General features: G+C 47.3%; 1 protein-coding gene across 2 annotated transcripts in view; it reads right to left on the minus strand.

The window, feature by feature from the left end:
• Positions 1-14,482, minus strand: part of CBFA2T2 (CBFA2/RUNX1 translocation partner 2) — a 59,990-nt gene that overhangs the window by 45,147 nt on the left and 361 nt on the right. Inside the window, exon 1 of one of the 2 annotated variants that reach the window (XM_027646005.1) lies at positions 1,171-1,182. The exons of the other annotated variant lie outside the window; for it this stretch is intronic. The gene's annotated coding sequence lies outside the window, so the exon portion shown is untranslated. Of the gene's footprint in view, positions 1-1,170; positions 1,183-14,482 lie in introns of those variants that run through there. 2 annotated transcript variants of the gene reach the window in all.

The following is a 14,482-nucleotide window of genomic DNA, read 5'->3' on the forward strand; positions in this document are numbered from 1 at the left end:
GTCTGTGACCACTTCTTCCTTTTAATCTCTTTTCTAACCTCTTTTTTTCACCTTATTTTCACTTCCTTTCTCCACACTCTGCTCCCACCATCTCCCAGCCTCTCACCTGTCTCCATCCCTTCCCCAATAGCACAGAGATTCCCCAGCATTCCCAACAGCTGATCCTGAAGATCAGCACACTCATCCCGACCCTGTAAGTCCACAGTATCTGCAGAGCAAGCTCAGCCACCTGCCCAGGTGTCTCCTACCTGTCCTTGCTACCTACCCAGAAATACAGCATACCTCAGCCTCCCAAAAACACACAGCCTGGTCTCCTAATAGCTGCCAGCTCATTATCCCAAAATGCCTGGCTTGGATGTAGGTGAGTTAACTCCCCAAAACTGAAGATCAGCTCTGCGGTGGAATAGGCAGGGGGAAAGGGAAGGAGAAAACAAGTAGTGGAGGATCATTTTGGAATCATCAGGGGTTTTGAGATTCTCCAACTGGCTTTTATTAGGATTGCATCCATATTTTGGTGCCTAAAGGGGAAAAAAAAATAAAGGGAAGGACTCATTTCCAGAGGTGCAGAGCAACCAGCAGGTTTCCTTCCGTGCCTCTGGAGCGCTTGGGTGCAGCTCAAGGAGGAGCAGGCACAGTGAATGAGGACCTGAAATTTTATTACCTTCCTCTCCTGACGGAAGCAGAGCCTATTTGCAGATTTACAGCTCGTGTTAACAGGAAACTCACATTTACAAGTTTCCTGGAAAAAAAGGCAGCATTCCTGTCCTACGCGATAGCTCGGTGGGGACACTGACTCACGGGGGAGTTCTCAGATGGGTATGAGAGGCAGGAATGAGTTTTAGCCATGTAAAACATCCAGACAAAAAGATAAAGCTATGAAGAAAAAATAAAATAAAATTGAAGACCAGAAAGCAAACAGTAATTCAGCAATTTGGTGGAAAATACACAGCAAGACAGCACAGCCACGTCTGGAAAAATACTTTTGCAGCATCTGGGATTCACACTTCAAAGAAGCAAAAGAATTTTAAGAGGATGAAAAGCCATATTCCGGCTAACATGAATTTTTCTCCTCTGGTCCAGCTCTCTTGTCATTCCCATTACACTGTTCCTCCAAGAGTCACAGCCAAGCTCAGCCCACGATCCCACTGGAGTGGGCCCTTCCCTCTCAACAAGGGCACACGTGGGACCATAACGGTGTCTGGTGGTGCTGCTGGATGCACCAGGACCTGCCAGGATCCACCCTTCCCCCTGAACTCACCCCCAGATCAAGCTGAGGACTCCATTTACTGCCTTCAGCAAGCAGGAGCCCTGGGCCTAAACAGCCCTACCTTGTGAAACTTGGACTTAAAATCATCTCCTTCCATATGGCTATTAAAAAAACACCAAAACCAAACAAAAACCCCCAGTATTCTTTCCAGAGTTACACAAAACGAGAAGACATCAGGACAGCCAAAGGTCAAGCAGCCAGTGCTCTACCAGGATGCCAAAGACCAGACTCAAATCAGTAAATATTTATTTAGGCCATGCTGTATAATTTAGTAAAGACAAATATGGAGCGCCTAAGGGTTGTTTCTGATCTCCTGAGAACATTCTGGTCCCAAGGAAAGTCTTAACAAATGGACATTTTCCAAGAGAAGAATGATTCAATCACAAGACCCTTCTGAAACAACCTTATTTAACAAAACATAACAGGTACAGAAAATCAGGTCTCAAAATCTTCTCCCGAGAGAAACAGCTGAGCAAGACCGGGTTGACAGAGCACTCGACCCACTCAGCCTTACAACCTTTCAGGGTTTAACATGCAGAACTTTAGGGCAACCCAGCTGAAGAGGGAACTCACAACTGCTGCCTCAGGTCCCTCCAACACCACCACAGCTGTTCCCAACCCTTCCAGCCGTAGCTGCCCCAGCACAGCTTTAGAGTGACCCACCTCACCCAGAGCTGCCCATCTCCACTCGCTCCCCGGGTGTTCCAAGCTCTTTCCACACCAACCCAGCAGCACTAACAACAAAACTCCCCATGGAGTCAGAGAGATGGGGACCAGAGAGTCATGCAAAGTTCCCAAAATTTATTTTTCCACCTTAAGTCCTTAGCAGGAAACCATTCCTAAGGAGCTGCCTGCCCTGGACCCAAGCATTTCACACCCAGGTGCCATCGTCCCTGTGCAAGGGGATGGAAGCTCAAAGAGAGGATTTTGCAATAGGCTGAAAGCAGTGTTTGCTGAGAGTATCACATCAAAGAAGTCAGGTATCTCCTACCCCACACACCGGTTGTACATGTTCAGACAACTTCAAGAGCCAGAAGAAACCAACCATCTGTATGTTGAAGTTAATTAACATACACAGAAAAGAAACCAAACCTCAGATTTACTAAACTTGAAACTTCAAAAGTCATCAAAATCTTGATTTTTCTACACCTTAAGTCATTAAAAAAAATTCTTGGGGGGAGGAACAAGAAAGAAACATCGTAATTTAAGAAAACAGCAATAAAAATCTGAAGTAGGAGATGAAAAAGAGAGATTCACCAGCAAAGCTTCTCCGAAGTGGGGTAGGAGTTGATGGCAGGGGCGGTTACACAGCAGCGTTCTGGAGAGAGCTGATTTGATTTGGCTGTTGCTACTGAGAAAAAAAACCCAAAAAACTAAAACAGCTTGAGCATACATCTACTTCCTCTTCATTTCATTAATTCTACCCAGAGCCATGGCTGAGGTGAAGCCAAGTTTATTGCCTGTGATCCTGCTTTGGGGTGTCCTCTGCCCAGGTGAACGAGCACCTCCAGGGCTGCTCTTAACTCTTCCCAGCTGTGTTTTGCTGAACGGCTCCACCTGCTCCTGCAGATGGAGCAGCTGCAGTTAAAGGCAAACACCTGGCCAGGCAGAGCCCTGCCCCATTGCAGGGGGAGATCAGAGTTACAGCAGCTCCTGCCTTACTCAAGGCCCTATCAGTATTTAGGTTGTAAATGCCGCGTTTGTGGTTAATAATCTGCCTGCTTTGAGCCCCTGGGACCTGAAAAGCTCAGCTGGGCAGCTTTTCAACAAAAAGGAGCCCCTGAAGGTGTGAAGATGAGTGACAGATCCACCACTGGTCCTTCTCAGAGCAGACCACCATGAGATGCCCCAACTGTTGTACACTCACAACCAGTTGCATCCCTCACACAACAGCTTTGGGTGGCACCAACCCCACCAGCACAACAGCTGCAGCTGTGCCCAGGCATCCTGATGGGTTCCAGGCTGGCAGGATGCTCCAGTTGGGATAGGGGAAGGAAAACCATCCTGCTGTTCACTGCTGACATCTGACCCGATGCTCCAAGCTACAGTGGGATTTTACTTCTCCAGAAAAACAGATGACAAATACTTATCCTATAGGGAATGTCATTATCAGCAGAGCAAGAGAAGTACTAAAACTGTTTTTTGAGGGATTTTTACAGCAGTCATGTCAAATAACACCTCTCTTGAGGTTAAAACTGCAGTCTGGGTAGGCTTCTAGTCCAACAGTTCATTCTTCTTGGGGACTCCTCACCACAAAGCAGCAGTGTAATACATCTACCAGGTCAGCAGTGCTGCTTCAGCATTTCTCTGCACCATTTTCCTGCAGGTCCTTGGTCAATGATGGTAATATTTATATTAGGAACACAAAAGTATGTAACTATGTGTCTACAGGCTGTAGAGGCAGATAGTGCACTAAAAAAACCTGCAAACCCACTTCCCAATCAGCTCCAAATGTCTGGAAACTACAGCATCAGTTGAAGAAGTTATTTGTTACTTAGCAGTGATTTTTAGATGACTTGAACTGAATTCAGCCTTGTAGTCACACCAGGAAAAAAGAAAATCCATGAGATGTGCTCAAGGCTAGGCTGGACTGGGCTCTGAGCAACCAGGTCTAGTGGAAGGTGTCCCTGCCCATGGCAGGGGCCTGGAATGGGAGGAGTTTTAAGATCCCTTCCAACCCAAACCCTTCTGTGATTCTACATAATAAACTTTTGGGAAAAAGGAGATAGTTTGAGGGTTACATTAGATCTTGCAAAGCCAAACTGACAGGAATTAGTTCCAGAAAGCCTGCAGGATCAGCTTCTATTGACTATGGAACATCCTTATGCAAATTGAAAGGCTTTCCTGCCTGTTTGTTTCAGCACATGGAAAAGCTGCAAGTTCACTCCCTAAGGTTCATGCCAACAACAGAGGCTGTTAAATGCCAGGACAAGTCTCAGAGATGGGATGTTTGAATGGTAGGAAGTGCTGGAGGTGCAGCCTGCTACAATTCTTCTGCGTGTTCAGGAGTCAAGTCAAATCAAGCAGACATTTGTAAAAGCTCCTCTTGGGTCCCTTTTCCAAACACCTGCATCCCTGTGTCTCCTGGGTACTCGGCCTCTCCCCTTTCTCAGCACATCTCTGCAGGCAGGAAAAGTCCATTAGGAAAGTGGAGTGTGGCTGTCTTCCTCACCCATGCAGAACAGCTAATCCCAAAAGGATAACCCTGCTTTAATGAGAAAAGTATAGGAATTTTGCTAAAGCATATAAATTTTATAAAAGCCCTACTACAACATTCCTTAGTCTCTGGGACTGGACGAGCAACCTCTGAAATGAATTTTGCATGTGGCTGTCTCAAGCTGTGGAAGGTTAACATGTGGCAGGGAGAGCAAACTGCTCTCTCTTGTTTGCAAGACACCATAAAATCTGTAACAGCACTGGAGACACACTTCCCATGCCTCCAGACATCTGCGTGCCACCCTTCCAACAAAATGCCTCATCCTCTGCCTGCTGGAGGAGCCAGAGGACATCACAGTCTCCAGCTCATCCAACTCCATCTCTCCGACTCGCAGCACACTTCCCAAAATGGGAATGGCCATGATGTGGCTGACCTGCCCCCAGACAGTGGATCAAAAGCTCCAGCTGATTTCATACAGCCCAGTGAAGAGCTGGGAGATGGCAGGAACTGAGTCAAAGCCAATCTGTGTTGGAGTGCGGCTGCTGAGCTCCAAGATGAACCTTCTAGCCTCTGCCAAACTGAGAATCTCTGTCAGGTTTTGTATTAAAAAAAAATGTTAGATTTGAAAACAATTCCTCATTACAACTTAGGTGCAGAAATCCACTCTATGCCCGTTGTACAGAAATCCTCAGACACTTTTTTTCCTGACCTCACAAGACCTTGCTCCAGCACCAGAGAAGAACCCAGTGAATTGACATTTCAACACTCTCTTTTACCCTCAAGTACAAACACACAACTGCTGAGAAAGAACAGTGATGCTCTGACCTGACACAGCCAGTTGTGTCGAGGGATAATTCCTGCACTGTATCAGTGACTGGAATTACCAGAGCTTTGCCAACAGCTTAATGAGATGGAAACTCACGCTCCCACTGCCAGAATTTGTTTGTTGGGCTATAAACTATTTGGATGCCCTGAATATTTTGCTTCTGTGTTATAAAACAGGTGTGAAGAGGTGCATCTCCATTCAGGGAGCTGCTGCTGGGAGCAGCACAGCCACTTGGATGGGATCATCAGTGACAGATTGAGATTCCTGGTGTGCTGCACGTGCACAGGGAGATCTGTCCACCGGCTCCTCCTCGCCTTGGCTTTCACCAAAAGGGGCTCTGGAAACTGAGGCAATTCTTATGGACACATACACAAGAAAAAGCAGAGATCCTGTGCCTGCCAAACCATCTTGTTTGGTACCTGTGAAACCAAAGGCAACAATTCCTGCATGCACAAGATCCTAGTCTTTGATGCTCAGCTGTCCTTACACCACCAGGACAGTCCTCAGCACTGATGGAGGAACAAGATGTGGTGAACAATGTTCAGGAGAAGTGATGAAGTCTACAAATTTTTTTTTTTTTTGTGAGCGTATTTCACCATAAAAACATAACAAATTTCATTTCATTAACTTTATCTCAAATTTAGCTTTCTTAATTAGAGGTATAGGGCTCGAGGGAAACTGCTGTAATTATTAAATGGGAAATAAAACCTGATGAACACAGTAGCTGCAGGGACTGAAGATTTTACATTTAAATTAAACTCGTAGCAGTTTAAAATCTAAGATCTAAAAATCACCTGCTCAAAAGGTTTGTTCCATGACACAAATATATTCAAGAAGAAAATGGTCAGACAAGTGCCTGGGAACATTTTCAGAGTACTGCAGTGAAAAACCAGTGCAAGGCCAAGATTATTCCTTCCTAAAAAGATTCCATAAAATTAACTTCTTGGTGCAGACAAAGAGGTAAGACCGAGATTTCACAGAAAAAATCATCCCCTGGGGGGAAAAAAGGCCAACCAGTGTATTCTGGAATGTGGAAACTCAGGTGGACCAAGGGCAGTAACCTGGAGTCAGGTGTTTGCAGTATAGGGGTAAACAAACAGCAGTAAATGGATGCAGGTGATCCACCCAAAATTCCATTTTGTTTGATGTTGATTTGCAGCCTCTGATAGCCCACAGTCAGGTTTACAAGCTGTGAACACATCACTTCATGTTTCTGTAAATTCTTGCTGCCCTTTTCTGGGAACAGCTGCACAGGTGAGAGGTGGCTTGGCTCCCAAGAGATGGATGCACAGATGAGAGCAGAGAACAGGCCAAGGATCTGTTCCTGCCCCTGTGCTTCTCCATCCCATAGCCCTAAACCATTCCAGCTCTGTGAAGGTCCTGGGGATGCCCTCCCAGATCTGCTAAACTAGTTTGCTTCAGGGTCGCCACAAATTTGCCCAATATTTTACTGGAAACTGTCCTCAAGATCACTGCCTTTCCTCTCCATTTCTAAGCAGATCTGGAAAAAAAACCCCAGCCACTGCAGAATGACAGAATTATCAAGGTTGGAAGAGACCTTCAGGATCATCTAGTTCAACTGTCAACTCAGCACCACCATTATCACCCCTAAACCATACCCCCAACTGCCACGTCCAGGTGCCTCTTGAACACTCCCAGAGACAGGGACTCCACTACCTCCCTGGGCAACTTCTTCCAATACCTGACCACTCTTTCAGTGAAATATCTTTTGTAATATCTAATCTAAACCCCCTCTGGTGCAACTTGAGGCCATTTTCTCTTATCCTTTCACAACCTCCTTTCAGGGAGTTGTAGAGAGTATAAGTCTAACTGGTTCAGGGAAGTGGAGGGCTCCATAAAAAGGATGTCAAATTTAACACAATTTCCATCTGTGAATATGGAGGAGAAGGGATTAGGGAAAAAAGGGAGCTAGAAACCTGGATTCATCTGCTTGTACACACACCCAACCCTGGCACAAGCACGGACACACACTCAGAAACGCGCCCAGGTGCAAACAGGAGGAAGGTGTTTAGGTGACACAAGTGACCTCAAGCTAAGTTCAAAGGTTTTTAGTACTTCCTGAGCTGTGATGGTTTAGGAGTGGGAATGCCTCCCTGAAAGAACATTCCTGAAGATGGAAGATGACACAGTTCCACAGCACAACGTAAAGTACAGCGCGTATCGTTACCCACCGCGGAAGGTGATCCATCAGCATCTGGAGTGCGAAGAGGGGAGCAAACAGCAGAAGGAAAGCAAAGTGCTAGAAAGAATTTCTGGCTCGAATTTGCTGCTTTAAATCTCCGTGTGAACACGGGCTGTGTGCTGCAGAACGCCACGCTCACACCGTGAAAGCAAAATGGGTACAAGGCTTCCATCCAACTCGGATTTAATGGCAGAGAAGACAGATCCGCTCTTTGAGAAAAATCCCAATTGTTGATTTCTATTTTGTCTGGCGATGGAGCACAGTATTCCTCCTTCCTGCCTGCCAAAAGCAGTGGAAGTATGATGTACTTTAAAGTAATTACAGTAGCTCATCCCAGAAGTGGCTGCATTTCAAACGAGGTAGGAGATACACAAGTGGGGAGCGGCTGCTCCCTGATGAACGTTGAACCTGCCTTCAGACCTGGGGATTAAAAGGTGCTCTCCAAAACAAACCACCACGTTTGCTTCCAAATTACCTGTCCAATTTGTCTCCCTTTGGTCTGTCTAACCCTGCTGTACCTCCATGCTATGGCTGGCAAATCCAGGGCAGCATGGCCCAACGTGGCATCCACGGGCAGGAGCTGCCTTCCTACAGAGGCTTGGCTTAATCCAGTTTGTTTCTTTTTTAGAATTGGTGTCTCTCTGACTCCTCAGTAAAACTGGCAAACATTTAGCTGTGCCAACCCAGTACCCCTCTAAACATTGCAGTATGCCTGGAAATGTTCAGTATTCTCATTATCGGGAGAACAGCCATAATTATCCAAATAAAACTATTACTATACTGAGCCGTGGATCATAAATAGAACTTAATGGATTTTATTACATCCCAGGAAGCAAGAGCTACAGAAGGAAAAGTATTGCTAAATGTGCCTTGCTACTACCTATCAATTTCTCCTCAACACTCAGCACTTAAGAAGTACCCAAAGAAACACAGTGCTCCCACTGCATAACTATTGCAAATTCCCCTCTGAGCTCTTCCCCTTTAGCCAGCTCGCAGGGCACGTTTCAGCAGCTGAAAATTAAAGGGTCACAATATTGAGCCTTCAGGTATCAAGTTCACAATGGAAATAGCAGCTGACACAGAAAGGGCTCTGCTGAGCCCGATGGTGATAATTCTGTTGCCTCGGAGCTGGAAGCAGCTCCCTTACACAAAGTTTGTTATTTAACTCAGCGAGAAATGAAAGAAAATGCCACAGCCATGGATTTATTCCTTACACAGCCTCTTGCAAATCACAATCCAAACTGGAGACAGGCTAACAGTGAAAGTCTTTAACTCTGGCTGAAGCATCCTCTTAAATCCAAACAGCTCCCTGTCAAGTGCTGGTGAATGGAGCACAAAGGATGTTCGTCCTTCAAGCCCATGCAAGCTCTTCTGGAGCCCAACTTCCAGAAAACTTCACAGGTGACAAACACAACTAGATGCCTCCAGTCCAACAGCAAGTGATGACAAATCCGGGATGTCCAACAGCCACCGGCCTGAGCGGCCTCATGGAGAAGGGCAGGAACAAGGAGGGTTTGTGTGGGGCCCTGGGAAGCCAGCCAGGTACGCCTGCTTCCCATTTGCCCCTCCTCACATCACCCAGGAAGAGCCATCTTGCCACCCCTGGGGACTTCCCAGCTGGCCCTGCTCAGGATATGACAGCCCAGGCCTGCTGCTATCTCCCAAACATGCATTTACTCTCCTGAGAGCCTCCCACGTCTTATCTGGCTGCCTTATCTGGTTGGCTGTTCCCAAAGGTCTGTCTCCAAGTCCAGCTAAAACTACTTTAAGCTCTTTTAGGCCAACAATTCCTAAAATGTTGGCAGGGGAGCAGGGAAGGCAGAGCCCCACGGTGGGGTGCCCCCTCGCTGTCCTGCCGGGATGGGGATGGAAAGCACCTCCTGCACCCCACTCTGGAGATGCCGTAAACAGGACCTGGCACGGGAGTGGATGTAGAGTTCACAGAGATGCCTTGCTTCAAGCAAATTTGCCTCTCAACACATGGCCAAACTCTCACGCAATAAATTAACTATTTGGCAGCCACCGAACTAGCGCTGGAGCCAAACCAATTAGGGTTTAATGCGGTCCCAATTTCCTATTTCTGAGACGGGGGTCGGGGAGGCGAGGGGAGGGGGAGAAGGGGGAAGAGCGAAGTAAATCCCCTCCTGGTTTATAAATCCTTGCCAGTCATCCCAGATAAACCTGTCACCCGGAGCTCTAAATCTGTGTTTGCACTCTCGTGCTCCGAGGGACACGATGGGAAAAGGCGCGTCGGACGCAGCCAGGCCGGCTCCCCACATGTGTTTTCCATACTTGGGAAATTCAATCATTTAAAAAATATTTACCAAGCTTTGTCTTTAATTAGAAAAACATGACGACGGATAAGGCGAGTTATTGTTTCTAAACTAGAAATGTCAAGAGATCCTCGTGATGTCAGAGGATGAACCCCCATCACCGACCCGCGGACGCGCTGCCGGGGCCGCAAAAGTTCCGAAGGTTTTGGTTGGGTTTTTTTTTTTCAACCTCCCCTCAAAGTTCAGCGCTTCACAGTCACAACTCAACGGTGGCTTCTTGACACCCAACAAAGCTTATCGGGGAGGAGGAGGGGAGGATCCTGAAGAATTTCTGCTAAACGGGGTGTTTTAATGCAAACGAGTTTGCACAGCAGGGGAGGAACAGAGGAGCCATTTGACTCCTTTGTGTTTTAACATCCTGACTCTGGTACCTCCCCTGCACAAGCAATTACCTGCCCTCACCTAAGATAAGCAAATTAATCTCACCTGCACCTGGAAATGCCGCGGGCTGAGATATCCCCAGCCTTTAAAGAGGTGCTAAATTAAGTTTCTGCTTAGCCAAGACCCAGGAAAATGCTTGCTCTCAGCCACAAAATATTACAGCCCACAACACTCCCCTAAAAAAAGGAAGCTGTCCGTGCTCCGGGCAGACAACCACGAGCTCTGCCTGCCCAGGACCACGTGTGACCGTACAGCTGTACCCCACACCACAGCCCCTCTTCCCCCTCCGTTTGATCGAACACCTCCAGGCAGATCCCGAGAGGCTCCGCAGGCAGGATGCACAGCTTAGAGGCACAAAGCAAATATTTGCTGGCTAACAAACAGAAGATAGCTGGGATGTAATGAGTTATCAGGCTCAACCTGTGTGCTCACCACTGCTGTTCAGGGGACTGAAGAGGCTTTGCTGGCCAGGTGGGCGTCAGGCAGGGTCCCTGGACTGGCTCCTCAGCGCTGCCAACCTGCTGCCTGCCACCAGCCCAGTCCCACCGGTGCCAGTGCTCAACCCGACCATCCCTCACCAGTCCTTAGCCAGACCACCCCACCCTCACATACAGCCTTCCTGTTTTCTTTCCTTCAGGATTTGGTACCTCCTGCTGCCTCCTGTTAGAAAAGGAGGGATAAACCGCCCAGTTTTATATCACCTGGGAGTGTCCCAGGAGATATATTCAGGGGAACTTCCTGCTACAGCAACCAGGTGCACCAGAGATCACGAGGATTAAAAAATACAGATAACCAGGAAGAAGCTGGTACTGATGTGAACAAACCAGTGTGTCTGTCAAGTCCACTTGGGGAAAAGCAGTAGTAAGTTTGCAAGCATTCACTAAGTATTTGTCTGATCATTCTATTTCTACAGAAAAACAGGCTAATGCTACGTTTTCCATTCAAAACCATACCTGTAATGAGAGAATTCTCTACTATTTTTGAAATATTTTTCAACAAGCTTCAAAGTGTCACTTATGGACCTAAAGTCAAGCCAAGAGCATGCTGTTTATCTTCTGAAAATACCCCTGCAACCCAAGGCTGAGGGCTATTAGCAACAACTATCTTAAATACCAACATAAATCTACACTGGAGAAAAACCCTGCCCGAACAGTCTGATCCTTTAAATCACACCAAGACTGCAAAGCATGTCTTTGAGGAAAACATGTGCAGATTCTGACCTCAAAGTCCAATTGCCAGAAAAGTTACTACCTGTGGAAGTTAGTGCTGCTCTCTCTAGAAAAACATGAAATGGAGTAAAGGTTGTTTTAGCTGAGCTCTAAGGTCAGGGTCGATTAACTTGGAGTGCACAAATACAGCCAAAATGATGTCCAGGACACCTCTGCAGCTGAATCAAACACGTGGGATGTGGCAGGGAGAGATGGAAAGGTGACAGGGACACAGGAGAAGTTTTATGCCCCAGGCACTGGCTGCACAAGTGCCCTCAGAAGGTGGTTTTCAGCCTGGAAGAGTTCCCAATAAATTGGCTGTTTGGGTGGAAATCCTTCCCCTGGGACTTTCTACATCAGACTTGGAGAGACAGATTCACTCCTCACCTTAGTGAGTTTTACAGCCACCTCCTTCTGAAGAAGGGGAAGGGTTTACCTCTGATCCTTGCCAGCAAAAAGGAAACCCCAGCAGTCCTCCCCCCATCCCCAGTGGTTCATGGCAGCCTCTCCAGGTAGCTGTGACACCTTGGCAGCTCAGGCCAATGGAAAGGGCTCAACTCACTATTCCACTCCAGTCCTGCCTTTAACAGAGTCAACTCCATGAGCTCTACTTGAAGTACAAGCTCTTTTCTATCCTCAGAGAAGCTGCAAATCAAAACCTCTTTTTTCTTTCCTCTGACTGCTTTAAAAAGTGAATTTATTTCGCTCTCCTGAACACTGGCACAAGGGAAGAGCAACACCTTAAGCCTTTTATTTTACAGCATATGAAAATCAAGACTAAGTCCCCAAATGATCCATTTTAATTTTTGCCCATTGGAAATATCTACATAAGAAAACCGTATTCATGAGAGTCAGTGTGTGCCTTAAACTAACATGGAACATCCCAAAGTTTCAAAGCAGTCCTACATTTCTTCTTTCTTTCTCCATTATTAGTTTCACACTGAGCACTGATCCATTTCTCTGTAACACATGCCCAAAGAAATCAAAAGCCTCCTGACATTGCCAGGATCTGTGTTTATAATACAGCAGAAATCACTGGGCAGATAACCAAGGCAATACAGATAATTTGTGCTTATAAAAGTTAGGAGTCTACAGCTGATTATTCACTTTCTTGAGACCAAAGATAAAATTCAACAGTGTTCTTGGGCAGACACCAGGCCCAAGAACTAAGTGGTGTCTTGTGCCAGCATTCAGCCCGTCCAATAGCTGGCAGAGACACTTTCCACCAGCCCAGGTTGCTCCAAGCCCCATCCAACCTGGCCTTGGACACTTCCAGGGATCCAGGGGCAGCCACAGCTTCTCTGGACAACCTGTGCCAGGGCCTCCCCACCCTCACAGGGAAGGATTTCTTCTCAATATCAGATTGCAAAACTGAGCAGCCACATATACATCCAGACATTCCTGCCACAATCCAATAAAATATTCAAACCACTTGCCCAGTGTTGCAGAAAGTGTCACAGCTGAGAGAAGAACCGGTTTGACATACCCACCCTGAAGCTGTGATTGAGGGACAAAATCCCTGTCTCCCTTAGCTTCAATTATTTTTAGCAGGATTTCAAAGGTCTGTCTCTCCTCCCAGTGCTCAGTCTAAGAGAAACAGGAAATCTGACCAGTCTCTCTGTACATCATCAGGATGCACCGTGAGCAGACACGCTGCTCACATTTGTTTCATCTAAGTCCTCGCTGCCAAAGCCTAAGCCAGCTCCTGAACTCCCCTTGCAGTCAATGAAAAAGCCCAGGCACCTCCAGTGTGTCATTTGTCTCATCCAAAGAGACGTGAAATCACCCTCAGAAGCGCCTGTTTCTCTGATGTGACTTCAGAGGGAGCTTGGAGAAAGATCAGGCACAGAGGGCTGACTTTGGACAGCGGGGTTAAAGCAGATGATCTCACACGAGCTCCTTCTGCAGGGCCTTTTCTTCAAGGCTGACAAAATGAAGAGCCCTCCCTGGCAGCCAGGTTAGGAGCCAGGTTCCAGGGCTCTCCAGATCCACATGGATGTGGCACAGCTTGCCCACTGCTGTGCCCTCCTCCTGCCACAGCCATCTGGGCCCTGGCTGTGTCAAGTCCACATGCTCTGACAGACTAATATTTGTAACTGCCTTGAGGGGTAACAACCTCATCCCAAACGTCTCCACACACCTTGCACAAAGCAGCACAATAAAGTATAAACCCACCCTCTGCAACTTCTGTAACTTGGTAATTCCTTCTCCATGCTGAGAATGCAGCTTCCAGGGTGGTTTCCACGTTAGCATCAGTAACTATCTTACGTTGCTTCCCAATGAGCAATCACACTTCATTTTAAAATTCCCTCATTTCCTGAACTTTAGGACGTGCTTTTAACTGCTTTTCTTCCTTCCCTGACCTATGACTTACCCACAGAGTCATCTCGAGGCCGTGATCCAGCCTGTGCATAAATGGCCCATCCAGGCTGTCAGCCTGGACATCCACTACCCACAGACACCACGGCTCTGTCTGGCACATCACTCCTCATCCTGGGACAGCTCACCCTCCATCCCAAATTCTGGATAAACAATATGGATGCATATGTGGATAAACAATAAACAGATGAGGAAAACGCTCAGGAGGCTGATAATGGTGAGAGGCACAGACTGACCGTGCACTGTGCTCCTTGGCAGCAGCACCAACCTCGCGGCTTTCAGAGAGCACAGATCTGGCAACAGGCCTCCTGCTTTGGGAAATTAAGGAAAATGGAGCTAGAGATATTCACCTTCCCTGCTCCAGGCAGGAGACGATGCTGCAAGGGACAGGATTCATGTACACAGGATTCTCACACACACACAGAGGTCACTGCCCATCTGAGTGCCTTTGGATGGCAGAAGCGAAAACACTCGTGTCTCAGCTCTGCTGTGGCATGACCCACTAGGACATGGATGTGCTTTAGTGGTGGGCTTGGAATGTGGGAAGCACCAGGAAGGGAGCAAAACCACTTTGGTCACAACACCTGAGATCTGGCACTGCCAAAACTCCCAGCCTGTGATGGTGACCCTGTTCCCAGACACCAGACCCCTGTTCCTGGTCACCAGATGTCTGTTCCTGGTCACCAAACCCTTGTTCCCAGACACCAAACCCCTGTTCCCGGCCACCA

The sequence above is a fragment of the Corapipo altera genome, unplaced genomic scaffold (genome assembly GCF_003945725.1).
Source record: "Corapipo altera isolate COAL_440 unplaced genomic scaffold, ASM394572v1 64, whole genome shotgun sequence".
Lineage (NCBI taxonomy): Eukaryota > Metazoa > Chordata > Aves > Passeriformes > Pipridae > Corapipo > Corapipo altera.